At 41.2% G+C, this 25,010-nt stretch overlaps 1 protein-coding gene and 1 pseudogene across 3 annotated transcripts in view; both read left to right on the top strand.

The window, feature by feature from the left end:
* Positions 1-25,010, top strand: part of FRMD5 (FERM domain containing 5) — a 333,295-nt gene that overhangs the window by 202,667 nt on the left and 105,618 nt on the right. The window lies entirely within an intron of this gene.
* On the top strand, positions 4,362-4,468 carry LOC133068655 (5S ribosomal RNA; annotated as a pseudogene).

The raw sequence follows: 25,010 nt of genomic DNA, 5'->3' as shown, positions 1-25,010 counted from the left end.
AACGTCAAAGGCAGTGTGTAGTGTTGGCACTAATTTTTGACAAGAAACTAGAAATAAACCCTTTGTTCACCGGTCCAAAGATTTGCCATCAGAGGAGCCTCTGTCTATCCTTTGATACCTTCACTGTGCCCTGGAAAATGTTTCTGTGCCTATCTTCCAGGAAGCATCATTCTTTCCATCCAACCAGTAATAAGCATAAATCTCATACAGCACTTTGTAACTTACAAGCCCTTGTATATCCATTGTCTCATTTAATCTTGACAACAGAACAGAGAGAGCCTTATCCCCATTTTATAGAGAAAGAAACATAGCTGAGATCATATACCATCAGTAAGCAGCTGTGACTCCGTTTTCCCTGGTGGATTGGTATAGAAAGTATCTGAGTTTCCACATTGACCCAGTTGAGGAAATATAGTTTTACTAATCACAATCATCTAATAAAGTCTCTCCAGGTCTCTGTGATGGAGGAAATACCTCACACAGAACATACAGGAGAGATGGACATACACACATTATTCACACTGTGTGTAAAATAGATAACTGATGAGAACCTGCTCTATAGCTCAGGGAACTCAGTGCTCTGTGGTGACCTAAATGAGAAGGAAGTCTAAGAAATGGGATATATGTGTACGTGTAGTGATTCCTTTTGTGTTACAGTAGATACTACCACAACTATTCTCCCTATCACAAAGTTGTAAAGCAACTATACTCCAAAAAAAATTAATTTAAAAAAAAAAAAAGCAACATCAAGGAGAAAAAGTTTTTGTTTTTTATTTTATTTTATTAGTTGGAGGCTAATTACTTCACAACACTTCAGTGGGTTTTGTCATACATTGATATGAATCAGCCATAGAGTTACACGTATTCCCCATCCCGATCCCCCCTCCCACCTCTCTCTCCTCCCGATTCCTCTGGTTCTTCCCAGTGCACCAGGCCCGAGCACTTGTCTCATGCATCCCACCTGGGCTGGTGATCTGTTTCACCATAGATAGTATACATGCTGTTCTTTTGAAATATCCCACCCTCACATACTCCCACAGAGTTCAAAAGTCTGTTCTATATTTCTGTGTCTCTTTTTCTGTTTTGCATATAGGGTTATTGTTACCATCTTTCTAAATTCCATATATATGTGTTAGTATGCTGTAATGTTCTTTATCTTTCTGGCTTACTTCACTCTGTATAAGGGGCTCCAGTTTCATCCATCTCATTAGGACTGGTTCAAATGAATTCTTTTTAATGGCTGAGTAATATTCCATGGTGTATATGTACCACAGCTTCCTTATCCATTCATCTGCTGATGGGCATCTAGGTTGCTTCCATGTCCTGGCTATTATAAACAGTGCTGCGATGAACATTGGGGTGCACGTGTCTCTTTCAGATCTGGTTTCCTCAGTGTGTATGCCCAGAAGTGGGATTGCTGGGTCATATGGCAGTTCTATTTCCAGTTTTTTAAGAAATCTCCACACTGTTTTCCATAGCGGCTGTACTAGTTTGCATTCCCACCAACAGTGTAAGACGGTTCCCTTTTCTCCACACCCTCTCCAGCATTTATTGTTTGTAGACTTTTGGATAGCAGCCCTCCTGACTGGCGTGTAGTGGTACCTCATTGTGGTTTTGATTTGCATTTCTCTGATAATGAGTGATGTTGAGCATCTTTTCATGTATTTGTTAGCCATCTGTATGTCTTCTTTGGAGAAATGTCTGTTTAGTTCTTTGGCCCATTTTTTGATTGGGTCATTTATTTTTCTGGAATTGAGCTGCAGGAGTTGCTTGTATATTTTTGAGATTAAACCTTTGTCTGTTTCTTCATTTGCTATTATTTTCTCCCAATCTGAGGGCTGTCTTTTCACCTTACTTATAGTTTCCTTTGTAGTGCAAAAGCTTTTAAGTTTCATTAGGTCCCATTTGTTTAGTTTTGCTTTTATTTCCAATATTCTGGGAGGTGGGTCATAGAGGATCTTGCTGTGATTTATGTCGGAGAGTGTTTTGCCTATGTTCTCCTCTAGGAGTTTTATAGTTTCTGGTCTTACATTTAGATCTTTAATCCATTTTGAGTTTATTTTTGTGTATGGTGTTAGAAAGTGTTCTAGTTTCATTCTTTTACAAGTGGTTGACCAGTTTTCCCAGCACCACTTGTTAAAGAGGTTGTCTTTTTTCCATTGTATATCCTTGCCTCCTTTGTCAAAGATAAGGTGTCCATAGGTTCGTGGATTTATCTCTGGGCTTTCTATTCTGTTCCATTGATCTATATTTCTGTCTTTGTGCCAGTACCATACTGTCTTGATGACTGTGGCTTTGTAGTAGAGTCTGAAGTCAGGCAGGTTGATTCCTCCAGTTCCATTCTTCTTTCTCAAGATTACTTTGGCTATTCGAGGTTTTTTGTATTTCCATACAAATTGTGAAATTCTTTGGTCTAGTTCTGTGAAAAATACCGTTGGTAGCTTCATAGGGATTGCATTGAATCTATAGACTGCTTTGGGTAGAATAGCCATTTTGACAATATTGATTCTTCCAAAACATGAACACGGTATGTTTCTCCATCTGTTTGTGACCTCTTTGATTTCTTTCATCAGTGTTTTATAGTTTTCTATGTATAGGTCTTTTGTTTCTTTAGGTAGATATACTCCTAAGTATTCTTTTTGTTGCAATGGTGAATGGTACTGTTTCCTTAATTTCTCTGTCTGTTTTTTCATTGTTAGTATATAGGAATGCAAGGGATTTCTGTGTGTTAATTTTATATCCTGCAACTTTACTATATTCATTGATTAGCTCTAGTAATTTTCTGGTAGAGTCTTTAGGGTTTTCTATGTAGAGGATCATGTCATCTGCAAACAGTGAGAGCTTCACTTCTTCTTCTCCTATCTGGATTCCTTTTACTTCTTTTTCTGCTCTGATTGCTGTGGCCAGCACTTCCAACACTATGTTGAATAGTAGTGGTGAGAGTGGGCACCCTTGTCTTGTTCCTGATTTCAGGGGAAATGCTTTCAATTTTTCACCATTGAGGGTGATGCTTGCTGTGGGTTTGTCATATATAGCTTTTATTATGTTGAGGTATGTTCCTTCTATTCCTGCTTTTTGGAGAGTTTTAATCATAAATGAGTGTTGAATTTTGTCAAAGGCTTTCTCTGCATCTATTGAGATAATCATATGGTTTTTATCTTTCAATTTGTTAATGTGGTGTATTACATTGATTGATTTGCGGATATTAAAGAATCCTTGCATTCCTGGGATAAAGCCCACTTGGTCATGGTGTATGATTTTTTTAATATGTTGTTGGATTCTGTTTGCTAGAATTTTGTTAAGGATTTTTGCATCTATGTTCATCAGTGATATTGGCCTGTAGTTTTCTTTTTTTTGTGGCATCTTTGTCTGGTTTTGGAATTAGGGTGATGGTGGCCTCATAGAATGAGTTTGGAAGCTTACCTTCATCTGCAATTTTCTGGAAGAGTTTGAGTAAGACAGGTGTTAGCTCTTCTCTAAATTTTTGGTAGAATTCAGCTGTAAAGCCATCTGGTCCTGGGCTTTTGTTTGCTGGAAGATTTTTGATTACAGTTTTGATTTCCTTGCTTGTGATGGTTCTGTTAAGATCTTCTATTTCTTCCTGGTTCAGTTTTGGAAAGTTATACTTTTCTAAGAATTTGTCCATTTCATCCAAGTTGTCCATTTTATTGGCATAGAGCTGCTGGTAGTAGTCTCTTATGATCCTTTGTATTTCAGTGTTGTCTGTTGTGATCTCTCCATTTTCATTTCTAATTTTGTTAATTTGGTTCTTCTCTCTGTTTCTTAATGAGTCTTGCTAATGGTTTGTCAATTTTGTTTATTTTTTCAAAAAACCAGCTTTTAGCTTTGTTGATTTTTGCTATGGTCTCTTTGGTTTCTTTTGCATTTATTTCTGCCCTGATTTTTAAGATTTCTTTCCTTCTGCTAACCCTGGGGTTCTTCATTTCTTCCTTCTCTAATTGCTTTAGATGTAGAGTTAGGTTATTTATTTGGTTTTTTTCTTGTTTCTTGATGTAAGCCTGTAATGCTATGAACCTTCCCCTTAGCACTGCTTTTACAGTGTCCCATAGGTTTTGGGTTGTTGTGTTTTCATTTTCATTCATTTCTATACATATTTTGATTTCTTTTTTGATTTCTTCTATGATTTGTTGGTTATTCAGAAGCGTGTTATTTAGCCTCCATATGTTTGAATTTTTAACAATTTTTTTCCTGTAATTGAGATCTAATCTTACTGCACTGTGGTCAGAAAAGATGACTGGAATGATTTCAATTTTTTTGAATTTTCCAAGACCAGATTTATGGCCCAGGATGTGATCTATTCTGGAGAAGGTTCCGTGTACACTTGAGAAAAAGGTGAAGTTGTCTACGGCCATACCACCCTGAACGCACCCGATCTCGTCTGATCTCGGAAGCTAAGCAGGGTCGGGCCTGGTTAGTACTTGGATGGGAGAAAAAGGTGAAGTTGATTGTTTTGGGGTGAAATGTCCTATTGATATCAATTAGGTCTAGCTGGTCCATTGTGTCATTTAAGGTTTGTGTTTCCTTGTTAATTTTCTGTTTAGTTGATCTATCCATATTTGTGAGTGGGGTATTAAAGTCTCCCACTATTATTGTGTTACTATTAATTTCCTCTTTCATACTCGTTAGCGTTTGCCGTACATATTGCAGTGCTCCTATGTTGGGTGCATATATATTTATAATTGTTATATCTTCTTCTTGGATTGATCCTTTGATCATTATGTAGTGTCCTTCTTTGTCTCTTTTCACATCCTTTATTTGAAAGTCTATTTTATCTGATATGAGTATTGCGACTCCTGCTTTCTTTTGGTCTCCGTTTGCATGAAATATTTTTTTCCAGCCCTTCACTTTTAGTCTGTATGTGTCTCTTGTTTTGAGGTGGGTCTCTTGTAGACAGCATATATAGGGGTCTTGTTTTTGTATCCATTCAGCCAATCTTTGTCTTTTGGTTGGGGCATTCAACCCATTTACATTTAGGGTAATTATTGATAGGTGTGGTCCCGTTGCCATTTACTTTGTTGTTTTGGGTTCACGTTTATACAACCTTACTGCATTTCCTATCTAGAGAAGATCCTTTAGCATTTGTTGAAGAGCTGGTTTGGTGGTGCTGAATTCTCTCAGCTTTTGCTTATCTGTAAAGCTTTTGAATTCTCCTTCATATCTGAATGAGATCCTTGCTGGATACAGTAATCTAGGTTGTAGGTTATTCTCTTTCATTACTTTCAGTACGTCCTGCCATTCCCTTCTGGCCTGGAGGGTTTCTATTGATAGATCAGCTGTTATCCTTATGGGAATCCCTTTGTGTGTTATTTGTTGTTTCTCCCTTGCTGCTTTTAATATTTGTTCTTTGTGTTTGATCTTTGTTAATTTGATTAATATGTGTCTTGGGGTGTTTCGCCTTGGGTTTATCCTGTTTGGGACTCTCTGGGCTTCTTGGACTTGGGTGGCTATTTCCTTCCCCATTTTAGGGAAGTTTTCAGCTATTATCTCCTCAAGTATTTTCTCATGGCCTTTCTTTTTGTCTTCTTCTTCTGGAACTCCTATGATTCGAATGTTGGGGCGTTTCACATTGTCCCAGAGGTCCCTGAGGTTGTCCTCATTTCTTTTGATCCTTTTTTCTTTTTTCCTCTCTGCTTCATTTATTTCCACCATTTTATCTTCTACCTCACTTATCCTATCTTCTGCCTCCGTTATTCTACTCTTGGTTCCCTCCAAAGTGTTTTTGATCTCATTCATTGCATTATTCATTTTTAATTGACTCTTTTTTATTTCTTCTAGGTCTTTATTAAACATTTCTTGCATCTTTTCAATCTTTGTTTCCAGGCTATTTATCTGTAACTCCATTTTGTTTTCAAGATTTTGGATCATTTTTATTATCATTATTCTAAATTCTTTTCAGGTAGATTCCCTATCTCCTCCTCTTTTGTTTGACTTGGTGGGCATTTTTCATGTTCCTTTACCTGTTGGGTATTTCTTTGCCTTTTCATCTTGTTTAGATTGCTGTGTCTGGAGTGGCCTTTCTGTATTCTGGAGGTCTGTGGTTCCTTTTTATTGTGGAGGATTAACCCAGTGGGTGGGGTTAGACGAGTGGCTTGTCAGGGTTTCCTGGTTAGGGAAGCTTGCGTCAGTGTTCTGGTGTGTGGAACTTGATTTCTTCTCTTTGGAGAGCAATGGAGTGCCCAGTAATGAGTTTTGAGATGGGTCTATGTGCTAGGTGTGACCTTGGGCAGCCTGTATGTTGATGTTCAGGGCTATGGTCCTGTGTTGCTGGAGAATTTGTGTGGTATGTCTTGCTCTAAAAGTTATTGGCTCTTGGGTGGTGGTTGGTTTCAGTGTAGGTATGGAGGCTTTTGGACGGTCACTTATTACTTAAAGTTCCATGTAGTCAAGAGTTTTCTGGTGTTCTCAGGTTTTGGGCTTAAGTCTCCTGCCTCTGGATTTCAGTTTTATTCTTCCTGTAGTCTCAGGACTTCTCCAACTATACAGCACTGATAAGAAAACTTCTAGGTTAATGGCGAAAAGATTCTCCCCCATTAGGGACACCCAGAGAGGTTCACAGAGTTACATGAAGAAGAGGAGAGGGAGGAGGGAGATAGAGATGAGCAGGAGGAGAAAAAGGGGGACTCAAGAGGAGAGAGACAGATCTACGCAGCTGTCTGTCCCCAGAGTGTTCTCCGTAGCCCAGTCACCTACAAAGATTCACAGAATTGGATTGGGAAGAGAAGGGGAAAGGAGGAAATAGAGGTGTTCTGAGGTAGAAAACAGAGAGTCAAGATTGGGAGAAAATAATCTTCAGTTTAAAAATAGGGCTTCTCTTCTTTTTTTTTTTTTTTGGTAAGGTTATAGTGTATTGAAAATGAAAATTAAGGAGTAGTAGAGGAGTACTAGAGGACTTTAAAAGAAATAAGAGAAAAAGAAAAATAGAAAATAGAAGAGAAAAAGGAAAGAAAAAAAAAAGAAGAAAAAAGAAAAAAAGGAAAAGAAAAAAAAATTTTTTTCCCTAATTAAAAAAATCGTAAAAATCTATGGAAATGAAAGTTAAGGAGTAATGGGGGAGTAATAGGGGATTTTAAAGGAAAATAAAAGAGAAAAAAAAAAAAAAGAAAAAAGTAAAATTATATCTAGGAGTTTCTCTGGAGCTGTTGCGGTCAGTGTGGGTTTGGCTCAGTTTCAGATAGCTCCTCGTTCCAGCTTACACTTCTCGATATCTACAGGCCCCCTCCAGTGTAGTCGGTGTTTTCTACAGGGATTTTAATCTGTTGCACCAGTCCCTTCTGAAGCGGTTCCCTTTGTTTATTTGGCTTCTGTTTGCAGGTCTCTTCAGAGCCTCATTTCCGCCCTGACACAGGCGGGCGGAGGTGGACTCTTATTCAGGTAGCTAGTTCCGTCTCTCTGCGGGGAGGGGCTGGCGCCGCGGGGACGGGCTTGCGCTGCCGGGAGGGGCTGACGCTGCCCTCTCCGTCTGCGCTGCTCAGGCTCCCGGCTGTTCTATATGGAGCGCGCCCCGCGCTGCGCGAGGTTCCAGCCCTCGGGTGTTCCACAAAAGCGCAGAACAAAAAGCTGCGCCTGCTCTGTGCCTTCCCCGTCAGAGCGGTCCAGGCAGCCAGGGGCTCGGTGGGCGCACTCTCCCCAGGTGTGGAGCGCCCCCTCCCTTCCGCGGACCCAGTCTCAGTTTCCGCTGGCGCCAGTCGGGTGCGCGCGCCTTCTGCCCTCCGCGTCCCCAGCCCCAGTCCCCGCCCGCGCCGGTCGGGTGCCTGCGCCCTGTGTCTCGCCGCAACCTTCCCCTCCCCCCTGCCTCCTGCCTCCGGCGGGGCTGGGCCGGTCCGCAGCCTGCGAGCTCTTCTCTGGACTCTCTCAGTCCCTTTGTTCTGCGAACGGCCGGCAGTGTGTTCCGGCCGGTTAATTTTCTCTCTCTCTTTTGGTCTCCCACAGTTCAAGTTGGCAACTCCTAGAAGCTCCTCCCATTGTCCTCAGGGCACTCAGGCCCGGACCCTACCCCAAGCAATGCCGCCTAAGACTCCCTTCCTGGGACGGATCTCCGTCCTTAGCTCTTTTGTCTCACTTTTTATCTTTTATATTTTGTCCTACCTCCTTTCGAAGACAATGGGCTGCTTTTCTGGGCGCCTGATGACCTCAGCTAGCGATCAGAAGTTGTTTTGCGAAGTTTGCTCTGCGTTCAGTTATTCTTTTGATGAATTTGTAAGAGAGAAAGTGGTCTCCCCGTCCTACTTTGAGAAAAAGTTTTTAAAGACCTACTGGAGACGGATGGAACTTCTCAGTCTCATGAAACTTGAGAAATGTTATCTTTTGTTGTTGTTTGAAAACAACAGAATCATATGAACTGAAATGATTGTTGCTTGTGTTGTATATGACCATCCTGGTTTTTTCTGAAAGAATGGAGATGTTTTCTTATTATTATTGGCAAGTATCCTCTAAATTATAGGGAGAATACTATCATTGTTAGACTTGAGCATTACAAAGACTTATCACTGATGCTCAAGCCCAGGGAATATAGTCATTCACTTGGGCAACAGAGCTACATCAAGAAAACGCAGGAGAAGGGAGACTGTAGGCAAGAAGAGAATTTCTTATATGGAGAAAGACTAGGTTGCATCAGCGGTTCTGGCATCCTGGGTTGTTGCCAGTAGGCACCCTGAAGGGGATGTGATGAATGATATAAGACAATGCATTGGTAAGAATATATCCTTTACAGCCTTACTGTAGAATGAGGAATTTCTATTGTGATCCATTCTGCTTTCCTAGAACCAGAAATATGTTTTCTTGAGGCATGTTAAGAGTACTGTTTCAGTGTGGTTTGGGGAGAGGAGTGGGCAAACAGAAGGACAACAATGAAGCACAGCTTTAGAGATACAGAGCAAAGATGCTGTGAAATATACCATTTTTGGTGAAAACCAGATAAAACTTGAGAGACACCATGTAGGCCTTTATTATCACAAAGATCATTTTCCTTCTGGTGCCAGCAACATTCTTCTCATAAGATTGGCCCCCTGTGTTTCCCCCCTTGAAACTGGGAGCTCAATCCTTCTCTCTTTTCCTTGGACCCACCCTGACCAGAGTACACCCAAGCGATTCTTAGCTGTGTCTGTGCATTCTAGCTCCGTGTCTCTCACATTAACCCCACACTGGAATCACTGAGAGCTTTAAAGAAATACTGATATATGTATTATTTTTTAAAGAGCTCTCCACATGATTCTAATGTGTAGCCCAAGTGGAGAATTCTGTTCAAGAGCAGCGATTCTCAAGCTTTGATGTGCAAGTGAGTCATCTGGGGATCTTGTTAAACGGAAGTTTCTGGTTTCAGTAGATCCAGGCTAGAGCCTGAGCTTCTGCATTTTTAACAAGCTACCAGGTGATACAGAACACTTTGAGTAGCAGTATTCTACAACAAGGATTCTCAAATTCTGGTCATAAGAATTTGACAAGTAACAAGTAACAGGATCACTTGGAGAGACTTCTCGTATCCTATTCTGCATGAAAGGAGCTTAGAAGTCACCATCCTGTCCTGAAAGTTAAAAAAAAAAACAAACTGAATAGTCTGAAAATTCTACCACTCTTCTTGGATCCAAAAGAGAGGAGAGGAGAGGATACAGGGCAAATCAGTGCCCCTGCCACCAAGATTGGGGAGACCAGTGAAAATAGGGAGTCACAACTTACCAGAGCAGAAACTGCCAAGGGGACCAGTGTCCTGGTAGAAAAACCTGAACTATAATTGACAAATTGCAAGAAGTTCAGCATGGACAACTATGAGAGTTAAACTCTAGGGCACCCATACATAGGAGGTTTCCCATAACATTGTGAGATTTGCCACCAGGATCTCCTCCAGGTTCACACAATAAATATCAGAGAAAAATTTCCTAATGTTTCCTGCAGGCAGGCAGGAGGGGTGGAAGTGGGGATGAGAAAAGGGACCATTTTTACATACACCAGAGCACTCTATTCTTCTTAATAAGGCTGACCCTAAGAGAAGCTAGTTAACCAGATGGGGCTTCCCTGGTGGCTCAGTGGTAAAGAACCCGCCTGCAACTGCTGGAACATAAGTTCTATCCCTGGATCAGGAAGATCCCCTGGAGGAGGAAATGGCAACTCACTCCAGTATTCTTGTCTGGGAAACCTATGGATAGAGGAGCCTGGTGGGCTACAGTCCATGGGGTCCAAAGAGTCGGCCACAACTGAGTGACTGAGCACCCACACATGCAACCTACTCAGATAGTATCAGAGACTAACTGACCTAGGGAAAGAAAATACCCGACTCCAACCCACTGTAGCCATCCTATCCCAGCTAAAGAGGGGGAGGAAAAAGCTGAGAAATACTTCTGAAGCTCACAGTCCAGAGGCACAGGGTCACAAAGAGACTGAGGTCTAATCGTAGGAGTTTAGTATGCTTCCCCTCACACATGCCTTCTCATCATATTACTAAAAACTTATTTATAACAGTTCCCTGTACCCAGTACATCATGTCTAGCTAGCAATTAAAAACAAAATGCAAGGCATTCTAAAAGACAAATAACACAATTTTAAGAGCTAGAGCAAGCTTCAGAACCAGACATAGTAGTTGTGGAATTATCATACTGGAAAATTAAAACAACTGTGATTATTTTGCTAAGGGCTCTAATGGATAAAATAGACCCATGCAAGAATGGATGGACGTTGAAAGCAGAGCGATAGAAATCCTAAGAGCCAAAAAGGAATGCTAGAGATAAAAACTGCTATGGCATAAATGAAGAATGCCTTTGAAGGGTTTATTAGCAGACTAGACATGGCTGAGGGAAGATTCTCTGAACTTGAGGATTTCTCAATAGAAACCTCCAAAAGTGAAAAAGCAAAGAGAAAAAAAAGACTGGGAAAAAAGTATATCTAAGGACTTTGGGACAGCTACAAAAGGTGTAACACACATAATGGTAATAACAAATGAAAAAAAAAAGAATAAAGTATTTGAAATGATAATGACTGAAAATTTGTCCCAAATTAATGTCAAAACAAAGATCAAGGAAGCTTAGAGAACACCAAGCAAGACAAATGTAGAAAAGACTACACTTAGTCATATCATTTTCACATTACAGAAAAATCAAAGAGAAACAATCCTGGGTTTTGTAAACTATGGATCTGGGGTGATTATGCTATATCAGCCTAAGTTCATCCATTGTAATTGTGTACCAGCCTGCTGGGGGATATTGATAATGAGAGATTCTATGCTTACTGGAGAGCAGGAGGAATATGGAAAGTCTCTATATCTTAGTCTTAATTTTGCTATGAATCTAAAACTGCTGTAAAAATTTATAAAATCATCTGGTGAATTTAGAAAGCAGACCAATAATGGTCCCTAGTCAGACTTAGGAAGTCAGAAGCAATAGGAGGTAGGGTCTAGCAAGCATGGATATTTTTTAGGCTCCCCTAGTGATTCCACTCTATAACTAAATATGGGAACCTCCTGATTCCATTCTATAATTAAATATGGGAACCTTCATTCTAAATCGGCATTGTGTTGTTGTTTGGGCACCAAGTCGCATCTGACACTTCTGCAACTCCATGGATTGTAGCCTGCCAGGATCCTCTGTCCATGGAATTTCCCAGGAAGGAATACTGAAGTGGGTTGCCATTTCCTATTCCAGGGGATCTTCCTGACCCAGAGATCAAACCCACGTCTCCTGCAGTGGCAGGTCGGTTCTTTACCACTGAGCCACCAGGGAAGCCCCAAATCTGCATTGTTACTAGCCACTAACCACTTGTGGGTATTTAAATTAAAATTAAATTAGACAAAAAATTCAGTTTCTCAGTTGCATTAGCCACATTTCAAGTTGCATCAAGCCACAAAGTGGTTAGTGGCTTAGAGAGTGCAAATATAAAACATTTCCATTAACGCAAAGTTCTATCAGCCAGCACTGTGAAAACTCTAGACGCAGCTCTATACAACAGTCTGAAAATAGAAGTTCTCTTATTTCTAAAACTGTTACATTCTGTTTTCTTAGTTTTAAAAAGATCAAATTTCATCCAAAAAGAGGCCAGATAAACTGTTTTAGTTTATAATAGTCATTTTCAGACAACTCTGTTCTCCCATCTCCTAGTAGAATGTTCTGTAAGCTTGTAAAAAATACATTGGTTGATCAGTGCTGTCTGTTCTTTATAAATAGAGATACCTGTGTTAGATGTTGAAGCAAGGTTTGTACATGTGTGATAGGATGTGGGCTAAAACATTGTCTGTTAAACTCTAAAAGTGTTTGGTGACATGTCAACATTAAATTTAAAAGAAAAAAGAAGTAATCTTAAAATCTAAAGTTTTTTTCTTTTATGAATTCACAACGTTCTCTCCAAATAGACAATCGGTCATACTCAGGTCATGTCCAGCCAAAATTGGGTTGTTTCTGCTGTAGGGACTATTCTCAAGTCCAGGGGTCCCCAGCCTCCAGGATCCAATGCCTGAGGAGGAGCTGATATAATAATAACGGAAATAAAGTACATGATAAATGTAATGCACTTGAATCATCCTGAAACCATCCACCACTCCCGAGTCTGTGGAAAAATTGTTCTCCATGAAACCTGTCCCTGGTGCCAAAAAGGTTGGGGACCACTGCTCAAGTCTGAAACTACACATCAAATTAAAACAAAAGCAAACTCAGAAAAACCTCCCTTTAGAAGTCTGCTGAAAGAACAATTTCAATTCTGGTGTGAGACTCCAGAATGGAGAATATTTATGGTATTTCTGAATCAAAATTTATAACAGAAAGCTAGTATTCTACTTCCAATCATATGTATTTTTTTTAAATCAAAGACACTTTATTTTCAAGTAACTCATAATTAATGAAGTTCTGTGTCTCTCATACTTCATCTTGCTGGGAGCTATGGGCAGTCAGAGTTTGGGTTTTGTCTATCACATGTTTTCCCCCTGGAAATCCAGTAACTCGAAGAAGGTTGCAGGGCTAGGACATTACACTGTATTAGAGATTTTATTATCAAGCCATCTCCTGAAGAATACTGGAGTAGATCTCAAGTTTTAGCAGAGCTGATATTTAAATGGAGATCGGAGAATGGGAGAATGAAGAACAACTCAGTGTCCTGTTTAAAAATACCCAGTCTTCCCTCACCTGGTAGGCCTGATCATTCTTAGAGTTGAAGAGATTGTGTTTCTTGTAGCAACAGTTGTCTGGGTTATAGTTCAAGAATTGTCAGAACTGAAGAGAGCGCAAAAGGTCTGGTTTTGTCTTTACTGTGGATGCTTTGTCCCGGGAGGGCGTTTGTAAGCCGGGTTTGGGAATCGGTTTCTGTGAGTATCTGTGCTTCAAACCCATCCCAGGGCTCTGAAGCAGTGCTGGTCTGAGTGCATGGGAAGCAGCAGGAAGGAGCTGTCCCAGGCACTCAGGGCTCATTTGTATGGATGCACAGATGGAGTGGGAGCTGCATTCATCTAAGCTACTGCAGTCCCCATCATAGAGCCTCATAGAAAACAGGATTGTTCTGCAGCTTTGCTTTCCCATCAGCGTTCCACCTCACAATCTAGCACCCTTTAACTAGAGGGGATCCGGGACAAAGAGCCCTGAATGTACGAAGCATAGAACAATTTAAGTACAGTGCTCAGAAATAATTGGCCACTTAGGATAAGATAAAGTCCCATAATGGTAAAAAATCATAGCATCTTAGCTCTGGCAGAGACCTTGAAAGGTCATACAGACCATCTTCCATTTGCCTGTCTTCAAAACTTAAACCATTCTAGATGGATAAGAACCGGTTCTGTGATGTAGGCCCTCAGGAAGAAAATTACACAGCTCTCCGTGGAAAATGTTCTGATATGTAGTACCTTTCTCATGGTTTGTAAGTTCATTCTTCAGTGAACCCAGATCAGTCCCATTGCAGTTAAAACTGGTTTTTATTGGTTTATTCTTTAGTGGAGATGTATAATGACTAGTCAGTATCTCTTATGACAAAGTCTCTGAAGATCAGCCACAGGTAAATTAGCACTTCAACCTTCTTTTCAGACAGAAATCTCGGGTTTTTTGCATATTTTCTGATGGCCTGTTTTTTAGCCTCTTATTAATTATTGTTTTCATCTTCTCCTTCAAGTTCTGTATGTCAGTCTTTGGTTGTAATGTCTGAACTGAATCCAGTGCTGTAGAAATATCTGACAAGTACATAGTATAATAAGAAACTCACCTTCAGTTCCTAGATACCAGAGATTATTGCTTTGCACAGTAGTGTGAGACTATAAGAATGACCATGCAGTCTGAGACTAGATAGTATGGTTTTAATAACTGGTGGGAAAATTGATACATAAATGTGTGTTGAAACCTTTAAAAAAAAAACTGTGGCTGTTGGTTATATATGTACAGAGATATTAAAAAACCATGGTCTAACTAGTATTAAGATACTATAATTTAAAACATTAAAAATTTAAGTGTTTCACTTCTGTGTAAAAGACTTTTCCTGGGACTTCCCTGGCCGTCCAGTGGTTAAGACTCCGCACTTCCCCTGAAGGGGGTGGGAGTTTAATCCTTAGTTGGGGAACTAAGATCCCACATTCTGAGTGGCGAGGCCAAAATTTGTTTAAAACTTAGATAAATAAATAGGGCCAAGATGAAAAAATACTGAAAGAGGCAAGACCAAACAAACCCAAAAAACCATACCCAGAGTGGTTTGAGTAGTGCTTGCCTTCTTGTCGTATGACTTGCATACTGGGCACACATCCCTTGCATGCTTTGGCAATTTGGTACACTCCTTCCTAAGTCTGGATCAGCTTCCAACTTTTTTTTTTTTTCCTTTGTGCTATCAGTGTCATGAAATAGCTCCAAGAGCTGCTTTAATGTGAAGTTTTTTGCCAGCTTCCCTTCCTCTGGGACATCTTCTGCTTCTCATCACAGCCACTTTCCTCATTTATGTTGATTAGTTTGCCTTCCCTCAGTTCCCCTGTCGCGTGTGTGTAGTCTCACGCAGCAGTGTCAACAACTCCCACTTAGCTCCTTCTTCTATAACTCCGCTTACATTCCAGCATTATCACTTTTCTCTTCTTTATTTTTAATGTGTGTTTATTTATTTATTTTGGCTGTACCAGATCTTACTTGCGGCATGTGAACTCTTAGTTCCAGCATGTGGGATCTGATTTCCCCACCAAGGGAAGTGGAATTGCCGAGTCTCAGGCACTGGGCTACCAGGGAAGTCGCCACTTTTTTTATTCTTTGCTACATGTTTATCTTTGTTGACCGGTTCTGTTTTCCCATTATCGGGTTCATCACTGGGAGGCAAGGAGACACCCCATGGGACACTCTGTTGTTTGTGTGTAACAGACCCACAGTGACCAATCACCAACAGACTTTGGAAGAAGAAGTGATTTGTCACCAATCATGACACATATTCGTTATTTATGCTGTGATATGTGAGCTGAAGAGCAAGCAGTGAAATTTGTACCTTCTCAAGTACAGCTACTCTCCCTTGGCTGCTGAAATTTGAACCCTGTTCTTGGAGAACTTGTGTTATTTAGCTGAACTACTATAACTGAAATTCTGGCATTTTAGAACCACGCAAAATAAGAATGGCCTTATTCAGTTCCTACATGTACCCCAGGTCAGTGCTAATATTCTGGTTCCTGGTGTTTGTTATCCACGCTAACACTTAAGGTCTTTTTCTGACATTACAGCCCTGCCAACTTCATCATAGTGATATTTTCTTTTCTCACCAGGGATACTACATTAGGTTTTTCCCCTTTGATTTCATACTTTTGTTTCCACTAGGCATCACTCCTTCAGTCTCTGAAGTTTTTTGGAATTGATTCCCCTCCCAAGTTTACTAGTATTTGCAAATTAGACATTTCCCCACTCATTAATGTGAATACTAACTATCCTCACAGAATATCAGTTCCTTATTACCTCCCAGATTGACTCGACTAGTTCAGAGTTATCCTTTTGATCATGCAGTTCAGTCAGTTCTGTTAGCTTAAGGCCAGTGGTTCCTGGTTATTGTTCAGCGTTAGGATCTTCCAAGGAGTTTTACAAACAGCTCCCCAAGCCCTTTGAGGGTCTGGGGAAGGACCTGGGAGTCAACATGCTCCCATGTAATTAGCTAGGTTTGGTCTATAATATAAACCTTGTCTTCCTAGTTCTTAGTAACCTTATCATAAACTAATAGAACTGACACACATGTTAGAGATCATTTTGTCAAACCTACTCATTTTATTTTATTTTATTTTTAAACCTACTCATTTTAGAAGTGAGAAAAGAAAGAGACACAGAGATGCCAGATGACTTGGCCATGGTCTCATAGTTACAGACAGAACTGGAACCCGTGTTTCCAGACTAAATTCAGTACCCTTTCCCCCTGATTTCCATTAATTAGATCACAATCAGAATCATTGACTATCATCTTAAAGCTCTACTGTGGTATTTTTTTTTTTTTCTTGGTATGAGTGAATCTGTGTATTAACTTCTGAGGAGAGGTGCTTAACTAAGGTTCTCTGTTATGGATGGGCAGGGTGGAGGTCAGGATTTTTTTACGTCACAGGTGCTGTGGGCCCTGGAGAAGCTTTGGGGACTTCAGTTCCGTCAGGCTCTGGTGCTTGTACCCTGTCCGCTCTGCGCCTGCCCGCTGGTGCCCAGCCTTCCGCCTCTGATGTGCTTAGATATCTGCTTGAGTTGTACACAGCGTTTGTTTCCAGAGGCTGTTTGTGTAACTACTAACACCGCCTGACAGGAGCGGGGGAACGTGGGGTGGGGTGGGGATGTCCTAGTCTGTGAAGCTTTTTCTATTTCCACGAGACATTCTTACAACTAAACTAAGACTCCAGCCTTCAGGTTTGCTGACAGAGGAAATTGAGTCTGTCTGTCATTCCGAGAGAAGAACTAAGGAGTCAAGCATATATCCCTTTGATATGTTTTATGAGTTCATGAAAAATGAATGGGGATTGCCGAAGAGAGTGTATGAACAGTTAATGTTTACATTCTAAACCTGGCGTGGAAAAAAAACAAAAACAGAATTTGTCTACCTCCTAATCTCCCTGAGCTCCCCTGTCAGAGGCAACAGCGTTTGAAATATTAATGTGTCTGGTAGCCATTTTAAAGAAGGAGTTGCTGCTTATTCCTGTGAAGCTGAAATCCAGGGCCTTGCTTCTACATTTTCTCACCTTCTCTCAAGCACATGCTGCCCCCACCCCAGCTTCCCACTAGACCCCAGAGGATAAAAGACAGTATTTCATTGAACCATGGCGTTTTGGAGCTGGAAGAGGTATTAACATTGTGTTTCAATTCCAGATTCTTAGTTTTCTCCCCTGAGAGCCCAAGAGGTCAACCGATTTGGCCACAGTCGCGTGACTTGTTTGGAGCTGGACCTGACTAGAGTCTAGCTCAGGGCTACTGACTCCCAGGACAGTATGGTTTTGACTGCATCGTACTGCACATAATAAAACACATTTTTCAGGCTTCTTTTAATACAAAATCCTAGTGATTGGGCAGTTGTGAGTTTTGGTCTCTATGACAGACTTTTAGAGGAGATGGGACTGCATTCCTACAGTTGGAGAAACCAGATCAGTACTTTTCTACTGAATAGAAGATGGAATTTGGAAAGTGTCCTGTGTGACTGGAATTGAGGTCCCTGCTGTCTGGGCGATGGACCTGGGCTCCTTGCCTAACGCCAGGGGCCAGAAAGGGACTGTTCGGTTTCTGGTAAGTGTCCACTCACTCGGGGCCGGGCCCAGAGTTAGGCTACTTGTAAAGCACAGAAGCCCCAAGCCAAGGAAACTAATGTGAAAACTGGTCCAAAGACTAAAGGAGAAAACAAAAAAAACAGCCATGGCCACAGCCTCTCCACTGAGATGACTTTTCAACTCAGGGCCCCAGAAGGATTCTTAAAAAAGGCAGCTGTCCCTGGAGATGAGCTCACAGGAAAAACAAAACCCATTTGCAGACAAAACCAAGAATCTACACATAACAGAACAATATGAAAGAAACTTTAGAATAAGTCCACTTAAAATGTTCAAGAGGCAAAGGAAGAAAGTCTTATGAACAGGGCATTAGGAAGGATGTTCTTCATTATCCAATTGATTCTAGGTGGGGATATTTACCCAAAATGTAGTATTTCTGGGATTGGTTTTACAGGCAAATCAGGTTTGAATCCACTGAGTATTCCTTGGTGATGGTGATTTCCCCCCTTTTAAATTGTTTTGTCTTTCCCCATCTTCACCATAACTGATGTATAAACACCATTTAGCTTCTAAAAGCACGCCCAGCTTCCCTGAGGGTGGGTTCCCTGTATAGACTGTCATTGCCCTTGCTTGGTCCTTGGAAGATTTAGTTCTGGAATGTTATCTCCTTCACGTCCCTGGTGTGTTCCATCTCTGATTTATTCTGACATTACCAGCTCAGTCAGCATTGCAGGCTGAAACTATTAAGTGACAGACTCTACCCTCCACATTCTTTTCTATGACTCAAGTTTTTCCAGAAAGTTCCTGGAACCGTAAAGAATTATCCATGAGTACCTTTCACAGTAACAGGTGTGTGTGTGCACATATATGTGTGTGCGCTCAGTCACTCAGTTGTATCTGACTACTTGTAACCCCGTGGACTATAGCATACCAGGCTCCTCTGTCCATGGGATTTCCCAGGGAAGAATACTGGAGTGGGTTGCCATTTCCTTCTCCAGGGATCTTTCCACCCCAGGGATCAAACTTGCATCTCCTGCATTGCCAGATGGATTCTTTACCACGAGCCCCTCTGGGAAGCCCCCTTCATAATAGCATACTCTTTTTTTTTTTTTTCTCCTTTATTTATTTATTTATTTTTTCAGTGGGTTTTGTCATACATTGATATGAATCAGCCATAGAGTTACATGTATTCCCCATCCCAATCCCCCCTCCCACCTCCCTCTCCACCCGATTCCTCTGGGTCTTCCCAGTGCACCAGGCCGGAGCACTTGTCTCATGCATCCCACCTGGGCTGGTGATCTGTTTCACCATAGATAATATACATAGCATACTCTTTAAAAAATATTCACAGGCCCTACTGAGAAGTTGTAGAAAAGATTCCACTACTTATTTAAGTTACAGCTCACCCTGAAGACAGAACAAAATATACAGAGACATCTATTTTGATTATATGTAGATGCATCCAATCCTGGGATGATAAGGAAACACCTTAAAAAGCTAGAAGTTTTGAAAAAGAACCCTAGGGAAATTTAATTTGCAAGTGAATGCTCAGTTTTATCTTTCCCAGTAAAGGTTAGCTTCAATTAATAAATATTTTTAACATGAAGTCATATACCCTCATAAACAAAGAAACGTTACCTTCTGTTCTTTGGGAATCATACCAGCAGTCGATTCTAGGTAATAATTTTATTTTTATTTTCTGTTTTCTTTCAAAGCTTTTCAGTATAATTTGTGAGTAGTCAAAGTGTTCTTTGGGGTTTCCCTGGTAGCTCAGTGGTAAACACTCCGCCTGCCAGTGCAGGAGACATGGGTTTGCTCCCTGGTCCAGGAAGATCCCTTGGAGAAGGAAAGAGCTACCCAGTCCATATTATTGCCTCAGAAATCCCATGCAGCCTGGCGTGCTACAGTCCATGGGGTCACAAAAGAGTGGGACATGACTTCATGACTCAACAACAACAACCATAAAGTGTTCTTTGAGCTCCTAGTTGGGTTCCTGAAGCCCCATTTCTTTCCCAGTGAAGTATGAAACTAGGTTCTCTAAACAGAAAGCAAAGTATATAGAATATACTTTGAGAGAGAGAGAGAGAGCCTATACTGTATGTAGAACCAGGTATCTTCACCCCGTTCTGTGAATGCTGTCTAGTTCTCAGCAGTCCTGCCATCTCTATGCTCTATTTAGACACCTGAAGTTTTCTGTGTCTTTCTAGTCCCTGACTTTGCAGAAGCGGAGATCAATCTAGTTTCAGTTTGGTATTTTTAGCTGGTCACTAGTTCAGGAGTTACAAAACAGTATCGTCAAAGACTTTCTTCATAAGATTTAATGAGGACCAGAAACAATGCGTTCATCCTAAGTCACTTCAGTCGTGTGCCACTCTTTGCGACTCTGTGGACTGTAGCCCACCACGCTCCTCTGTCCATGGGATTTTCTGGAGTGGGTTGCCATGCGCTCGCTCCTCCTCTAGGGAATCTTCCTGACCCAGGGACTGAACCCGCATCTCTTACATCTCCTGCATTGGTAGGCAGGTTCTTTACTACCAGCACCACCTGGGAAGCCTGGGATTTTCCTGGAAGCGATGTCTTTCCAGAGAAATTTTAAAGTAAAAAGATACCTTTAAAGGTCTTCCAGGTCTTCTTTCAAATTTTCTCCAAAGATAAATGATCATGGGGGAAAAAGAAAAGATTAAAGTCTGTAGTGTCCTGGTTTTATCCTACATGAACGCATTTAATTTTACTATAAGTAAGACCTTTTCTTCACTACTTTAAAATTCTTGTGATCCATGCTTTCTTTAATACAGTAGATTATGTGGCATTTTATAAAGTTCTCTGACATGCTTATCAGATAATTTTTCTGCTACTGTGAGATATTTTTCTGTTTCTTCTCCAGAATACAAGATGATTCTAAGAGCTCACCCAATCTTACTGTTCATGTAGAATATAGATATTTATTAAGACATTGTATAAGTTTTAGAATGAAAATGTACTTTCCCCCTTCTCAATAGACGTATCCTTAGGCAAACTCTATCTCAATAAATGGACCTTCCATCTCCCCATCTCCACTCATGATCCTTCCATCACCAAGTCCTATCCATTTTAGTTTCTAAGTGCAAGTGAAGTCGCTTGTGACCCCATGGACTGCAACCTACAGGCTCCTCAGTCCATGGAATTTTCCAGGCAAGAGTACTGGAGTGGGTTGCCATTTCCTTCTCCAGGGGAATCTTCCCAACCCAGGGATCGAACCTGGGTCTCCCACATTACAGGCTGACGCTTTACCATCTGAGCCACCAGGGAAGCCCTCTTTTAGTTTCTAAAGAACTGTCAAATCTGTCTACTTCTCATCTTTTGCCAGAGCCATTGACTAGATGGATGGCCTGCATGCTTAGTCGTGTCTGACTCTTTGTGACCCCATAGACTGTCCTCCACCAGGCTCCTCTGTCCATGGAATTTTCCAAGCAAGAATACCATAATGGGTTGCCATTTCCTACTCCATGGGATCTTCCTGACCCAGGAATTGAACCTAAGTCTCTTGCATCTCCTGCTTTGGCAGGCCGATCCTTTACCACTGCATCACCTGAAAGAGCCACATAACTAGACTCCATAATTTTGTTCCTTTGTGATAACTCATAGTCTGATCCTGTCAACTCCTTTGCTTAAAAACTCTTCAGTGGCTTTCTTTTGCTCTTAGGGTGGTAACCCAGATCCTTAAAATTGTCTCCAAGGCTCTGTAGCACCTGACCTCTATCTCTTCTTCCACATCTGCCCCACTCAGGGCTCAACCATCCTGCTCTTCCATCTCCTTGAATGTACCTCATTGCTTTTCTATTCAAGGTCTTTGCACATCTGTTCTTTATGCCTGGAGGGCTCTGCTCACCATTCTCCTTTCACTGGGGTATCTTCCATACGTCCTTCACATTAAAGCTTTTCCTCAAAGACTTCTCTAACCCCCAGACCAAGTCAGGTCTCCCTCATTATTTCTCTTCTGTTGTCCCTGTAGTTTTCCAGTGTGAAACTTTCGTAGTAGATTTGAGGATCTGTAGACCTGTGCATTATTACTGTAATAATAGTTACACCAGGGGTTACACCATTTTGCTTATTATTCTGTTTGCAGCCACAAGCACAGTACCTGTCAGGGTAGGTGCTGAATCAATGTTTTTTAATAAATAAATGCCTTTTACATATAGTATACATATAATGAATACATGAAATGAGTACCCACGGTGCCTGGCCAGGGTCAGCTCCAATCTTAACTTTAATGAAACCCTTTCATTCATTGAAAGTGAAGGTGTTAGCCACTCAGTCGTGTCCTACTCTCTTTGACCCCATGGACTGATTGTAGGCCACCAGGCTCCTCTGTCCATGGGATTCCCCAGGCAAAAATACTGGAGTGGGTTGCCATTTCCTTCTCGAGGGGATCTTCCCAACCCAGGGATCAAACCCAGGTCTCCTACACTGCAGGCAGATTCTTTACTGTCTGAGCTGCCAGGGAAACCCCTTTCCTTCATTAAAATAGCATATATCTTCAATTTCCTAGGGTGCCTCCAACTGAGAACCAATCTTATTTTTTAAAATTAATTTACTTGGCTGCACTGGGTCTTAGTTGCAGCAGGCAGGATCTTTAATTGTGGCATACGAACTCAGTCGCAGCCTGTGGGATCTAGTTGCCTGACCAGGGATCAAACCTGGGTCCCTGCATTGGAAGCACGGAGTCTTAACCACTGGACAATCAGGAAAGTCCCTGGAACCAGTCTTAAGATGAAGAAGACTCTGATTTCTGATACATGGTTTGGATGTTTATATATATGTTCACGTGATTACTTTGTTTCACATGTAAGAGGGAAAAAAGTCAAAAGACTAGAGAGGTGTCAAAGTGGAATACCCTAAGTCAGGGAGCATTGAGAGAGAGCCAGGGAAGGTTCTTTTTTAAAAAAATAATTTTGTTTATTTGTTTATAGCTGGGTTTCATTGCGGAATGGGCTTTTCTCTAGTTGCAGCAAGTGGGGGCTGCTCTCTAGTTGCAGTGCACAGGCTTCTCCTTGCAGTGGCTTCTCTTGTTGCAAAGTGCTCTAGGACACTCAGTAGTTACCGCACATGGGCTTCAGTAGTTACAACTCCCAGGCTCTGGAGCACAGGCTCAACATGCTGTGGCACATGGGCTTAGTTGGCCCACGGCTTGGGGGATCTTCCCGAATCAGGGATGGAATACATGTCTCCTGCACTGGCAGGCAGACTCTCTATCACTGAGCCACCAGGAGGCTGCCAGGGCAAGTTCTAATTGAGTGCTCTCTTGACTCTGATTTTAAGGGACCAAAACAACTTCAGTGGTAACAGAAAAGACATAAGGATGTGAATAGGGAAATGGTAAAGATTTATGGGGGATATTGTGGTAAACATAATAGGTTATTTTTACTTACAGTAACTCTTCCTAAAGAGGGCACATTTGCTTTTCTAATGCCAATAATCTAAAGATTGAATCTTTTATGCCCAACCAGTACTGTCCATTTTCTGAAAGACTTCTGCACAAGTGGAAGGCAGAACTTTCTGTTACAGGAGCTGAGACCATTGAGTCCTACTTACACTTAAGCAGTTCAGTTCACTTCAGTCGCTCAGTCATGTCCAACTCTTTGAGACCCCATGGACTGCAGCACACCAGGCCTCCATGTCCATCACCAACTCCCAGAGTTTACTCAAACTCATGTTCCTTGAGTCAGTGATGCCATCCAACCATCTCATCCTCTGTCGTCCCCTTCTCCTCCTGCCTTCAATCTTTCCCAGCAACAGGGTCTTTTCAAATGAGTCAGTTCTTTGCATCAGGTGGCCCAAGTATTGGACTTTTAGCTTCAGCATCAGCCCTTCCAATGAATATTTAGCACTGATTTCCTTTAGGATGGACTGGTTGGATCTCCTTGCAGTCCAAGGGACTCTCAGGAGTCTTCTCTAACACCACAGCTCAAAAGCATCAGTTCTTCCATGTTCAGCTTGCTTTATAGTCCAACTCTCACATCCATACATGACTACTGGAAAAACCATAGCTTTGACTAAACGGACCTTTGTTGGCAAAGTAATGTCTCTGCTTTTTAATATGCTGTCTAGGTTGGTCATAGTTTTTCTTCCAAGGAGCAAGTGTCTTTTAATTTCATGGCTGCAGTCACCATCTGCAGTGATTTGGGAGCCCCCAAAAAATAAAAGTTTCTCACTGTTTCCATTGTTTCCCCATCTATTTGCCATGAAGTGATGGGACCAGATGCCATGATCTTAGTTTTCTGAATGTTGCATTTTAAGCCAACTTTTTCGCTCTTCTCTTTCACTTTCATCAAGAGGCTTTTTAGTTCTTGTTGGCTTTCTGCCATAAGGGTAGTGTCATCTGCATATCTAAGGTTACTGATATTTCTCCCGGCAATCTTGATTCCAGCTTGTGCTTCATCCAGCCTAGCGTTTCTCATGATGTACTCTGCATATGTTAAATAAGCAGGGTGACAATATACTGCCTTGACGTGCTCCTTTTCTTATTTGGAACCAGTCTGTTGTTCCATGTTCAGTTCTAACTGTGGCTTTTTGTCCTGCATACAGGTTTCTCAGGAGGCAGGTCAGGTGGTCTGGTATTCCCATCTCTTGGAGAATTTCCCACAGTTTGTTGTGCATAGTCAAAGGCTTTGGCATAGTCAATAGAGCAGAAATAGATGTTTTTCGGAAACTCTCTTGCTTTTTTGATGATCCAGAGGATGTTGGCAATTTGATCTCTGGTTCCTCTGCCTTTTCTAAATCCAGCTTGAACATCTGGAAGTTCACGGTTCACATACTGTTGAAGCCTGGCTTGGAGAATTTTGAGCATTACTTTGCTAGCCTGTGAGATGGAAAGGCATTACTTTGCTAGCATGTGCAATGTAAAGGCAATATAATGCTACATAAAATGAATAAACAATTATCTTGGGAAATCATGCTAATAATCAATGAATTTATAGACTAGTATTTCCAAGTGGCAACTGGAGGAATTCAAATGGAACATCAGAGAGTCTGAGAAGTGAATGGACTTTGAATTCATCCATAAGCTGATATTTCCCAGTTCCCTTATCTAAATACTCTATTCTCCAATTGGAGGTTGATTTTGTTCTTCAGCCTTGGTTTTTACATCATTGCCCAATTCTTGTGTTGTTGAATAAGAAATATTCTCCCTTATCTCACTATTTTATCATTCTGGGATATTTTCCAGACTTCCCTAACATTTGTGAAGAACAGTGGGTAAATGTAAGCAGAGATCACTGCATAAATTCTTAATGAAACAGAAAATATACAAAGTACTCAGAGTACCTCCACTAATGCCTCATGACAATCCGTTTGGACTTTGGGGACCAAGAGAACGAAG

Source organism: Dama dama, chromosome 13 (genome assembly GCF_033118175.1).
Source record: "Dama dama isolate Ldn47 chromosome 13, ASM3311817v1, whole genome shotgun sequence".
NCBI lineage: Eukaryota > Metazoa > Chordata > Mammalia > Artiodactyla > Cervidae > Dama > Dama dama.
This window is presented reverse-complemented; position numbering and strand designations above follow the sequence as displayed.